Genomic DNA, 12,277 nt, shown 5'->3' with positions numbered 1-12,277 from the left:
CCTTTCCCGCATTCTCTCATAAAAACAACTCCAAATCCCCTCCGTCTCAAGATTGGGGTGAATGGCTCAGCTTTCTCGCGAGGATTTCCTTTCTGGTAGTCTTAATTTCAATTTGGAGTTGTAAATAGTTTGCATTATCGTCGTGAATGCTGGGACTTTTTTGCAGTGGCTTTGGATTTTTCAGTTCGTCAATGAATTATGCTACGCAAGAAATCTCGGCGTTTCATTTACCATCTGCGTTAGACTATGGGGATCCGAACTTTTCTAGTAAAATATTGGTTGCTCTAAAGACATCTATTTACCGAGAACTTACCATTACGTTACACCCGAATGACGTCTTGGTCATGGGGGCTTTCTTCAGGGTTTTAATTTCTGGACAAATCAATTTCGCTCAGCTGGTATCACACAACCCGCAAGATTTTTGAACAGCCATAAACGATTTTCATTGCCACGTAAATGCAAAATGTTCTCTCGGCGGATCACTCGCTATGCAGTTGGAGACAGTCGGTGGCCGCCTTGATTTGTCATACATTGGTGACAGTGTCTATAGTCACAGCAACAGTGAGAATCGCCCTTAGAAATTTCTCACCGCAGTTCGCTCTCAGTGGCTAAGAACGTAACCCGGAGATTCTATGGGATAAATACTCCCTAAAAAGTCGAGCAGGCAGCTGCCCCTGTAGCGCTGTAGTATAGTAGTTGTCTTTAAACTAGAAGGCTTAGGTTCGAGTACGGCGTTACTACGTTATTTTTTGTTAGGTCTGGGAATTTTTCGGTCATTGTGATTTTGTTATTGCTTACTTTACTCTGGTTTTTACTATATCAAGAGATCTCCATACAGGATTTCTAGAATTGGGTGAATGACATATAATATTGGTTGTCTTATGTGTCGTTGGGCTGGGTTAGATTAGGTTTGTTGCAGTTTAACTACATTCGGGTGGGTTATGACGCGTTCGGCTAGGTTACGTTCGGCGAGGTCAGGTTACGTTGGGACGTAATATTAATCCATCAAACTTAAGGCCCACCAACTTTTATGGAAACTACCTTAAGAATTTTCCGAAGGTAATTCTCACGGCTGCGATGATATTAGACGCAGCCGACATTGGTGAAAGCTAGGCATACGTTGGCGCTGAAATTTATGTCTACCGTTTGGCCATTGATGTGAAGCCAAACCTTCGGGCGATGTATTCACATTATGTTTACCTAGGGTTGAAATCTAAGCACGGGCGGACTTTCGCGCTCTCTTTGTGGAAGCTTCTAATGTGAATTCCGAGGTTGGGGTTCTCATCCTCATCAACAACAGCCTACACAGGCGCACCGCATGGCGAAGGCCTCCCTTATTCACTACAAGCAGCTTCTGTTCCTTGGAGTTCGAGTGGACTCTTTGTCCCTGAATTTCGCTATTTCATCCCTCAATCCAGTTGATGGCCTTCCGCCTCCTCTAGACCAACCTCTTGGAATCCACTTTGTTACCCAAATGGTCTTCTGATCCAGGTAGCTAGTTTCTTGTCGCTGAGTGTTATTCCTAACATTATTCCTTCCATGGGCCGTTAAGCTAATCTCAGTTTGCTTTCTGGTTTTTGGTAAGGCGCTCGGCGCCGTATGTCATCACCGCGAATATGCACTGGTTGTAGATTTTTGTTTTCAGTGACAGAGGTAGCTTACTTTTCAATATTTGAGAGTGCTTGCCGAGTGCCCCACAGCCTGACTTATTCTGCGCCGAATTACGTTCAAGTGGTCGGGCTCCGCGTTAACCAATTGTCCGAGGTAGTACTTGTACTTGTACTTCTTGTACTTCTGCCGCTTCGTTTCGAAAGCTGAAGAGGGCGCTTTCAGCATACTTATTCCTTTTTACACTACTGTATCATGTTTACTGTGAGCTCCAGGGTGTTGCTTTGTGATTGTAGTTACTGAAGCCTTTTTGCAGGTGTTCTGCCGTCTCAGTCAGCAATATTGCATTGCCTGGAAACCTTAATCGACTGGTGTCTTCCGTTTATCCTTGATCTCGTATTTCCCGAGTCACGCGTTCATAATACCAACCTTCTTCTTAATAATGGTGAGATGGTGCCTCGCGGTCTTACTGCCTCTCAGGACGGATAGGGTATTTCTCTCTTTGCTTGTCAAGTGTTATCCAGGCAGTAAATTCTTTATATATGTCGTCGAGAAGACTTATGTAGGTCTCTTTTCTTCTCTGGTCCTTTAACGCTTTCAGCACGGCTGCGGTTTGTACTAAGTCAAACTCTTTCTCACAGTCTATAAATGCCATGTTTCCGAAAGGGGTTTAGTGTATAGTTCGATTTTTTCTATCATTACATAGAAAACATGGATGTGATCTATGGAAGAGTATCCCCCCCTAAACCCAGCCAGCTGTCTCAAATGTTGAGAATACAGGTTGTGTCCAATGCAGTTTTCTTTACCTTTGGTAAACAACTTGTAAACAACTTATAGTACGCTGTTGGGTCGTTAGTTCTTAAGGCCCTTGGTATATCAATTTGTATGGATCAGAATAATGTGGGTGTTTTACCAGGATATGATTACTTTTTGTGTCCTTAGGTATTCAGGAAGCAGAGCCGCGAGCTTTTCCACTATATCTTCTCCTTCTTTTAAAGGATCCACAGCTATGCCGTATCGCCTGCAGATTTTTCTTTTGTAAGAGCGAAGCTCTTTAGCAAATCGTCATTTTTCATGTCCGCCGGTAGAAATACCAAGAAGTTGCCGAGCGATTGTACGTAAGCGCAGGCCTCGCAACGGCCGCCCTGCGGTTTTCAAAACCAAGGGAATGCCCAGCGCTCGTACGTGCGTGCCTCTCGACGACCTCCCAGAATCCCCTGCACACTATTGGCAAGCCAAGCATACCCACTTGCGAGATCGCACTGCCACGCTTTTTCTACAGCGACTTGTCTTGTCAATCTTTCTTGCCTCCCGTTTAAGCGCTGTTATTGTCTGTCAAGTATGTACCCACAAGCCCGCACTACCACGCTTCTTCAGATTGGAAAAAAATTGCGGCGACAGCCCCTGAGGTAAAAATGTAATAAAATGCGGAGCGCTCGTGTGTGCCTAGCTCGCGGCGACGGCCCGGCGTCATCAGCGCACTTTTGCAAGCCAAACATACCCACTAGTGACATTGCACAATTTACCTACTAGTAACATTGCACAGCATGCCCACTAGTCACATTGCACAAAAAGAACTCCAGTGTTCGCCGTAATCCTAGCAACACTTGCTCGGAACGACAAAGACGCGTCATAGCGTACGCCCCTCCAAGGTAAGGTGCAAGGATTATCACTTCCAAAGAAATGAGGAAGCACGCACGTATAGCAACAACGATTTGAGTTGAGGTTGTTGCGGCCGCGAAGAAGTAGCAAATTGGCAACAATCGTGGAGTTAGACTGTCGTGATTGTCATGAAGATTGCGTACAGCAGCGCCAACGTCAAGTCTTACGCGTTAGTGCGAGCTTACTTCATTTTTCATGTCCTTCAGAGCATTTCCTGCTTCCTCTTAAAAACTATTTGGACATCGCAAGTTAAGCTTGTACCCTCAGTAGCTTCCTATGATCTAACGCCAGTGGCATGCGGTGTGGTGTAGGATTGTTCTGCCACCTTAAGTACCTCGACCATGTTGTTCGTAATGTTACCCTTCTCGTGTATGAATGAGCAAATTTTGTCTTGGCCAATCGCAAGCTTCCTCTTAGTTGCCTTCAAACTTCGTCATATTGTCACCGATTCTTCAGTCACTGCCATGTAATAGCAATGAACGTTGTTTGTTTACTTCTATTACTCAATTTAGACAGCTCTGCTAACCTAATTTGATCCAACGCATTTGAAACCTTCATGTTCTTACGTTTTGAAATTGCTTCCATGGTTTTTGTAGTACGTTTTTCAGTTTCTTTCCCCCCTGCTGCTCCTACGTACTACGTCTCCCACAGCTGCTGATTCTGTATTGACGTCATTAGGTTGTCATTTAGCACCTCTACATTATCCTCGTTTTTCTCGTTTTGAAGCAGGAATTTAGTTTGGATGGGTATTTTATATGCCTTCGTCGTGGCTTTGATGGACTCCATGCGGGGCTTCTTAGTTTCCACGGGTTTCCTTCTTTCTCTTTTGAAATTCTGGATTACCTTGCATCTAACAATGCTACGGTCGCTGCTCCGAACTTTACTTAGCACCTTTACATCTTGCACTATATTTCGGCTACGAGTTCAAAGAAGTCAATTTCGTTTTTTGTTGTACCACCAGGACTTTTCTTTGTCATTTAGCTGTTTTGGGTCGAACTGTCGCATTTAGAATGTCCCAATCTACAAACTCCCAACCCTCTACTCCCAATCTTCCCACATGACGTTGAGTCTTCCTGCTACAATAAAGGCTACCTCCTCGTGCTCCTATTTTTTTAGTTTGTAAAAGAGTGTGTCCTTCCAGCGCAGGTTATTTCTTTCCTGAAATACAAAACAGGCGAAATACAACCTATCGCTAGTGAAGCAATAATCAAAGCTTCACCAACCTATGTGGCTTTCATGGTGGAGATTTTTAAAGGGAAAACCTTACATGTGGCATCACACGCGAGTATGGACGGTCTTCGTCAACACCAAAATGGCCGCTGCTGTAAAGACAGAATAAATAAATAAATAAATAAATAGGGTATGATTATTTATTTAATTAATAATAAACATTTGAAAAACATTTTTATTAATAATTTATTCATAAAATATAAATAAAAATACTTGGGAGTAAGTCAGGGATTTGAATCCCGGTCGCCAGCTGAGGAGACAAGTAAACTAAGTACTGCAGCGCTAATCAGGACACTGCTAAAATCGCACAGGAATTAGCCTGACACGTGCCCCTTGACAGGTGAATGCGTCTTCACATGAGTAAAGGCGTTCACGCGGTGAATTGGTCTGACTGTAGAAACCGGAAGTTTTAGTATCAAGTGATAATTTTTAAGGCAGATATCTGTAGATTTTCGAAATGAATGTGCTAATGGAAGCACGGCTGTGAGTTCTGATTGAATTCGACAATCAGGCAAATAGCAGTGGTGTAAATAGTTCACACAATTCACACTTTCATTCACACAGTATGTTTTCAAAAATGTTCATGTGCTGTGTTCTTTCTGTGCAGGTACATCGAAAGCAAGGGTGCACAAAAGCACAAAGCTGCCGGTTTGCGTCTGTTCACCTCTGGTCATTTGCAGAAGCTGCAGTTTTCTTCAACAGAGAGCCACGAGACTATTGCACGTGCAGATGTGCTGGCATCGATGGCAAAAAGAACTATATATAAGGTGTCAGCTAAGCGGTTAAGAAGCGATGGTGAGATTGTTGCAGGCACCTGCACCTGTGTTGCAGGCAAAAAGAATCCACATGCAAACACCTGTGCTGTGTTTTGTATGGGCTGATGTACCTCGCTCAATATGACCTCACGACTGTGCCAGATACTCTGTCAAGCACTGAGACTGAGAGACAGTGGTACAGGCCTAGAGACCCCAAAAAAGTGCCCAATAATTTCTGTGACCTGGTCTTCTCCAAGGACACCGGGGAGAGACTAAGCACCACTCCAGAACATCACAACAAACGGATGAGATAGTCGCCCTTGAAGCCAGAAATGGAGCCAGAAAGGGAGGCCATTACCACACGAAACTGAATTAGTTTGCACGAAAAACTAAAAGAAAGTGGACTGCAGTGCTTCGCTGACGTCCTGGAGGCCAATGATTTTCTGACAGTAAGAAGTACTAAACCAACAAGAGGTGATGAAGTGCCACAAAGTCTGCCTCTGCGGTGTCTTGACGTCATCAAAAAGTCAAAAGCACTAGTATACTCGGCTGAAGATATTGCTGCTGTCGAGTGTGCAACAAGGCTTCAGAGTGGTTCGCCCCTTTGTCATCATTACAGACAGGGGTTGATAACTGCTTCAACAGCACATAGAGTGCACACATGGGTAAAAACATGGCAGACAAACATGGGACCTCACGCTGCTCGGTATCTACTGAGTGATTGATTGCGAAAGAAGTGCCCAGCCACTTCCGCAATGAAGAGAGGGTTTTGTGTGAGGACAGTGGAAGAAAAGAGCTCATACGGCAAAACATTGGACACTTGGACATTCACGTCGAGCAGTGCGGTCTGTTTTTGTGTCAAAGGCATCCTTTCCTGGGGGCTAGCCCCGATGGCATTGTGAAATGCCAGTGCTGTGAGCCCAGAGTTCTAGAAATTAAGAGTCCCCTGAATGTCGACACCTTTTGTAGAACTGAGTTGTGTAGTGGGTGTCGCAAAACAAACAGCAGATACTTTACTCAAGTGCTAATGCCAAGGGGCGTATGCGGCTTGCAATCGTGCATTCTTTTTGTATACAGTGAACAGAAATGCATGCAGGTTTCTGTGCATTTTGATAGAGACATTTTCAGCGAAGCCGTGGGGCGCTGCAAACTTTTATATGAAAAGTTCTTACTGCCTTTATTTCTTAACAGTTAAACGTCTAACTTGCTGTGTGTTTAGCCATTAATAAAGGAACGATACAGGAAAATATAAACTCGACGTGAACTGTTCAAATGCCATCTAAGAAACGCCATACTGTTTTGTGCCATGAAAACGTCTAGTTTGAGCAAAACTCATATTTTAGAGGTCGGCATGCCGTACTACTCAAACCGGCCGCCTTCAACGGCCTCGTGATGTAGATTTGCTGAGTTCTCTGTCTGCACTGGCCGGCGGTCCAACCAGCTGTGCGAGAGGCGGGACTACCGTGGCTAGCAGGAGAGCAGGAGGGTTCACCTATTGTCGTGAGAATACACAGCCGTCTGGGGCCACGGAGAAACCTCCTTTGTATGACTCCGTCAACCACACATGTATGTTAGCTTGAAGCTGTGAGCGAGTCAATAAGATTTCCAGAAGACGCTGGGGATGTTTAGGTCTCTTGCAAGAGATGCGCATAGCGGATATTTTTGTGCTAGAGCCAATGAGGTCATGAATGCAGAATGCCATTCTTTGCTTGTAGTACGAAGGATTGTTGAGCCTGTGCCAATTTAGGGTGCAGTTTAGTAGGACCCGTCAGAAATTCAATGGTGAAGTTGTATGTTCAGGCAAGATTTCCAGATTTTCATTCTATTCAATTTTTATTCAAATTCTTGGTCAAAAATGAAGGCAGCTCAAACGAAACACGAAAAAGTCTTGCCCCACTTACAAGGGATATAGCAGGGCATGTTTTTTCAGGAAACAAAAGGAAAACTTAGTATGTCCAATTGCAATTAATGAAAGAAATACAACAAAGCTCATATAAAAATTAAGACAACGTAAACAACTGTTCACACAAAGCATAGAAGCGTGAGAGTTTTCTTCACAACATTGGAGAAATTCTAAATGTCTGCTGAATTCTATGTATAACATGTTTTATGGGAAATGTGCAATGTTAATTTATTGCTTCAGTAAATCTGTTATCAATGGACAAGCTTGTTGCTTTACTTAAGCTGGGGCATTGTGGGATTAAGAACTGCTCATAAATGAGGCTTTCAAACTTCACAGCAAAGGCACATCCACAAAGTTAGTCAAATGAGCCCATATGTGCCATATCGTGTTTAGGTTATCTGCAATTGTTGGGAAATACATGGGACAGAATTTTAAGCGTTTTAACTCTTCGAATTACTCTCTCAACACGTATCCGCACACTGGAAATCTTTCTGGTTTCCTCTTCATCTTCTTGAGTAAGTTGAGGCCTACCGTCCATGAAAGGGGGAATGTTCAAATACAGTGACCGCGCCTTGCATTCGTCCTGAATAGTGAAGCCCCTGTCTGCCATAATGCTGCGTCCTGGGAAAAACTTGTCTAAAACATTGGAAGAGTTAGTGAGAGATTTGTCTTATAGACAACCAGGTGCAAGGTTGGACACAAATACGACGAAGCCGTTAGGGCTGCAGACTATGAGGCCTTTCGCAGTGTTGTGCTTCTTATACTGTGGAAATGCCTCACTTTGGATACGAAAGGACGACAGTGTTTCTATGTAAATCTCCGTATGTCCAGTATTCCACAGAGAGTGTCAGAGCCCTTGGTGAGCAACGCCTGTGAACGGTATTTATCGCACAGCTGGGACGGGGTCGATGTTGGTACCTGCGCCAAAGAAAAGAAGTTTGCACACTTTGGAAGTCTTTTCCTGGAAAACGATCACAAAAAAGAACAATCTTAGGAATGAATTGAAGTTTTTGACCCTTGTGCATACCATTGCATTCCTTGATTCGCGTAGTCCTTTTTGAGCCAGAAAGGGGGACCCTCAAGCTAAATTGGCTGATTATTTCGGGATCAACTAGGCCTTTTCAACAGATGTCTCTTTTTTGCAGTATGACCCTTCCGTAGCAGTCAGTCTTGTAAGCTGTAGCAGAAACAACCGCATCCAAGTATAATGTCATTTAGCTTTGTCAGTTGCTTTAACCAGCTGATATGAACCTAAATCAGTCAAGAATTTTTATTGTTCAATGGCAATATTGTATAACTGTCCTTTTAGAGGCACATTAAAAGCAACTGCAGTTTCGTAGAATTTGTCATGCAGCGACTGTCAATGTTTGTGCAACAAAAAGATTGCTATTGAAGTACTCGAGCCACCCACTAGAGAATAATTAAGACATTAGCGAAGTGCATTTGAATGTGATGACAGTGACCACAAGAGGCCACTTATCCACCATCACACTGCCCTTGTCATGCTGTCGTCATCAAAATGTAGTTGTTATGTCAATGTTATCACAATATCTCCATCGAGCCAGTGTTGTGCAGATGATACCATGGTGCACAGAGACTTTCCCAAATATGTTCAACATTGTGGCTTCGGGGCCTGTTTGGCGAAGTACTGGGAGGATGGCATGGAGGGATATTGAGTTTCGAAATGAACCAAGAACAGCAACGAAGGTGCAAGAGATGGATACGCAATAAAATAGCACATACATTATTTCATTTGGTCTCATAAAGACTGTGCATATATTAATTCACAATACAAGTCGTAGAATGGTCGCATGGACAAAGGTTTCGAAAGCTGGATGTCACACTAAATGCAAAACGTTTGCACATACCTGGATGAGCCTGTTGTTCAGGAAGTCAAGCCATGTGATCCAAATACGCGACTCCGTGCTTTCTGACACCCAAAACCTGCGTATTGAAATCAATAGATTGAGTGTTGTCTCGTGTAATGTTTACCAATATGTATGTAGGTGAAGTCAAGGGTTTGACGGACAACCGTCATGTCGGGAGGGTACTTTGAGAGAGAAAGACGGCACCGACCAAAAAACGCTCCCGTGAGGGAGGTGAAACGTCTTTGAAGTTTTTCTTTCTCGTTACTTGGTCGGTGCCATCTTTCTCTCTCATATGCTTGTAGGTAAGAGAGGTATTTTACCTAAAGATAAGGTCTGTACCGTCGAGGCCCAATCGAAGGCGCATTAACACCAGGATCAACTGCGTCTGCATATTAAGCACGAACTTTCTGTCTTCATTCGTTGTTTCTTTCATTTTCCAAAATTGAAGGCTGTTGACGTCTTCCTCCATCATTGACCGAAATGCCTCCAGCAACTTCCGTGTCTTAAATCCAGCATAATATTTCAGCCTTTTTTCATCTTGAACAATATTGTGATAATGAAACTCGCTTTCTTTTTTCCTACGAGCCTCTTTCAGCTGACTACACGTGCATGTTGGCTATAAATTCAGTCACCTCATCTTTTGCTGCAAACTGTTGCACGACTTCACGGCTTCCCCGTTAGCTTTCTTGCTGTCTTCTAGCTGCTGCCTAAGTGCCGCAATCGTGTTGTTGGCCTCTTCCAGCTGTGTAACTGCCTCCGTCTGTCTGTTCACAACTGCATGTTCATTTTCTTTGTCATATGAATAGGAGTGTTCTGCAAGTAAGTCAACGTCTTCTCCAACACGTCTTCCTCCAGTGCTATCAAGGTTAGTGTCCCAGTTCCCTTGAGCTGAGGAGGCTCCAGGGGAAGTTGGCACTTGCACTTGATTCACATCATTACGTTGCGGGGGCTACCACATGGGAAGAATAAAAAAAATCAAGGACTACAGCTTTGAAACATGACAGCGTGCAGTAAGGTGCTTATTAAAATGTTTTCTTGTTAGCATCGTTTTGCTAACTACAGGAATGTTTTATGTTTTCGCCACATACATTCTTTCGTTTTAACGGACGCCTCTTGACAATCTTCTTTTGTTTGAGGGGGAAGATTAAGGCAACCGAACCATATACGACTTTCGGCCTCCTTCAAAATGCTCACCACACACTTTGTGGCCGGTGGTAGGGACGAACTTCGAGAACCTTAATGAACAAAAATACACGCATTATAAACACACACATAGGCGCACAAATGGAGTTTCAATCATCATTTAGGACACAACAGTTAGTTTGAATGACATATCATGCACCAGTGATAGCTTATCATTACTGCTCTGTTAGAGTGTCATACACACGTCAAAAAAGCACTGATTTGACAGAAAGATTCTTGAATGCCATTTACACTGCTCCGCATTGCAAGTCTCTTGCTGCAACAAATAGTGAGACTGCCAGAATTGCAACTGAATGAGCCCTGACAAAGATTCTGCACTTTCATAACACATTACTAATATAGCATGACAAACAGGCGGACTAACAGCTAAATGAGATGCGTAACACATAACCACCATCAGCACTAGCAGCGAGACAATCACTCAGGCTGTGCAGTGGGTGGGACGATAGGGCAGAATGGTGAAAGAAAGGGGGGCCGAAAAGAGTGAATGAGGAAAATGAAATGAAAACCTCCCAGCGTTGCCGTTTCGCGAAAGCAACACTTCACATGGAAGATGTGCGGTCAGGGCAGGGCTTCGATGATATGACAAGGCGGGAATGGAGATAAAAATTCGCCGCAAAAAAATGTATGATTCTGTGAGTGACACGCGCGGCTGCCGCTCGCTCTGTTCTGCCCGTAGCCTCGCAGCAGTGCTCGGCGCCGGTATCGTCGATAGGCATTCACCGCTTCAAAACTACAGCGGTAAAGCAGGCGTAAAGCACTAAGCTTTGTTATCGTTGATGCTGCTTTACCTCCCGCTCGAGTTATCACATATCGAAAGGAGCAGTAAGACAACGGCTACTTTGTTGGCTTCGATGCCGTCACGGCAGCGCTGAGCTATCGCAGTGCAATGGCGCGAGCTCGGAATTGCAGTTAAGCTGGCCCTGTATCAGGCGTGTCGTTCGCGCTAGAGGCCTGACAGTCGTCATACCTTTTCGTAAGATGTCATTTTAGGCTTCCTACATTTTAGCGATCACCATTTTGCAAGGAAAACAAGTTGTCCCCAATGTGTCGCCGATGTCGGCGATCTCCCCGGGAAGGGGATCGAGCACAAGCTGCGAAGTTTTGCGCTCGCTGATCGGCATATCGGTAGTGGGGCAAGCCTTTTATGACGCGGTATTGAACGCTGCTAAAGTGTACACCATTAACACACAAAATTCACAAACAAGAAAGCGTGCCTTACTTGCCACTCGGTCCGACTCGGTTCATCTTCTGCACCCATCCCTCTCAGAGCTTCGGATCCTTCGGGAACACGTGAAATCCAATGCCCTTGGGTTTGACGCATAACATCCCGGCACGCGGCACGTGAACCAACCATCGTGGTTCATCCAAATAAGGCAACTAAGGCTGGTTATTGCAGTCCACCGATGCAGCAACTGCGTAGCTAAATACGCCGAGCGTTCACAGAATACTCCAGTTATACGATGAAGCGAGAGCGAAACGAGGATATCCGACGCAAGCATAATTGTAGCCGCTTCTTGAAGAAGCCTGACCATCGCTACGCTTTCTCTTTAAAACTGCAGAAGCAGGCTTAATAGCCGGAGAAATGTTTTGCATGCACACGAATTATGAGCTTCAGAAAATAACTGGTTGAAAAAAAAGATCACGTTAGGCTTGGTGGCAAGCGTCATGTAGGGGATCGCGCGCCAAGAAAGGGAGCTCGCGTTGCGGGAGCAGGATTGGAGCAGCACGCTCCGGTAAAGGGCGATAGCTGGGTTGTTGAAGCAGCTGCCGACAGAGCTGTCCACGAGGCTAATAAACTGGTGATGGTCACGGCCGAAAGGCAAACGGAACCTTTCACTGCAGGTCAATAGAAGGCCGAACTACGCTTTCGTCTACACGCACTTGATAGTTCTGAGCATCGGCCGGAGTTTTTTTGGGTGCATAGTAGCTGACTTTAAAATTGTAGTTTAAAACGGACGGACGGAAACTATTTTATAACAGCAATATAAGACTCCCGCAAGCCTACTGATTAGCCAAAATGTTTTGCTGTACTGCGATTGCCTATA

General features: G+C 44.5%; 1 pseudogene; it reads right to left on the bottom strand.

Annotated features, from left to right (window-relative positions):
* Positions 1-7,488: 7,488 nt before the first annotated feature.
* Positions 7,489-11,490, bottom strand: LOC144166433 (uncharacterized; annotated as a pseudogene).
* Between the last annotated feature and the right edge of the window lie 787 nt (positions 11,491-12,277).

Source organism: Haemaphysalis longicornis, unplaced genomic scaffold, assembly GCF_048455015.1.
Source record: "Haemaphysalis longicornis isolate Haplotype H1 unplaced genomic scaffold, Haemaphysalis longicornis Haplotype H1 scaffold_17, whole genome shotgun sequence".
In the NCBI taxonomy this organism is placed as follows: Eukaryota; Metazoa; Arthropoda; class Arachnida; order Ixodida; family Ixodidae; genus Haemaphysalis; species Haemaphysalis longicornis.
The sequence above is the reverse complement of the archived record's forward strand: the minus strand, read 5'-3'. Positions and strand labels throughout refer to the sequence as shown.